The 693-nt window shown below is 47.5% G+C and overlaps 1 pseudogene; it reads left to right on the top strand.

Annotated features, from left to right (window-relative positions):
* Positions 1–374: 374 nt before the first annotated feature.
* Positions 375–492, top strand: LOC126459083 (5S ribosomal RNA; annotated as a pseudogene).
* Positions 493–693: the final 201 nt, after the last annotated feature.

The following is a 693-nucleotide window of genomic DNA, read 5'->3' as shown; positions in this document are numbered from 1 at the left end:
AACTGTCTATAAGAACCGTCCAAAATCCATCGACGAATTGAAAACTGCAATATCCACTTTCACTGCTTCTGTTACAGAAGAAATGTTACAGCATGTGTTTGGAAACATGATTAGACGAATTGAATTGTGTATTCAACAACAGGGGGGACACTTTGACCGTTTAACCTGAAATTTGTAAGTAAAAATGAATATTCAATAAATTGATACCTTGTATTTCACTGAGTTTCATTTCGTTATATTCAGTGCGGCATACGGCACGCGCGGCTAACAATCATACGGCACTGCGTAGATACTTTTTGATCACCCCGTGTATTGACCAGTTTTACAACAAAAAGATGTATACAGAATATGTTTTGCAAGAAAAAGATGCTAATGGCAACGGCCTTGCCACAGTGGCTACATGGGTTCCCGTGAGATCACCGAAGTTAAGCGCTGTCGGGCGTGGTCGGCACTTGGATGGGTGACCATCCGGGCCGCCATGCGCTGTTGCCATTCTTCGGGGTGCACTCAGCCTCGTGACGCCAATTGAGGAGCTACTCGACCGAATAGTAGCTGCTTCGGTCAAGAATACCATCACAAAGATCGGGAGAGCGGTGTGCTGACCCCACGCCCCTCCTATCCGCATCCTCCACTGAGCACTGAGGATGACATGGCGGTGGGATGGTCCCGGTAGACCACTCGTGGCCTGGAGAC

Source organism: Schistocerca serialis, chromosome 2 (genome assembly GCF_023864345.2).
Source record: "Schistocerca serialis cubense isolate TAMUIC-IGC-003099 chromosome 2, iqSchSeri2.2, whole genome shotgun sequence".
In the NCBI taxonomy this organism is placed as follows: Eukaryota; Metazoa; Arthropoda; class Insecta; order Orthoptera; family Acrididae; genus Schistocerca; species Schistocerca serialis.
The sequence above is the reverse complement of the archived record's forward strand: the minus strand, read 5'-3'. Positions and strand labels throughout refer to the sequence as shown.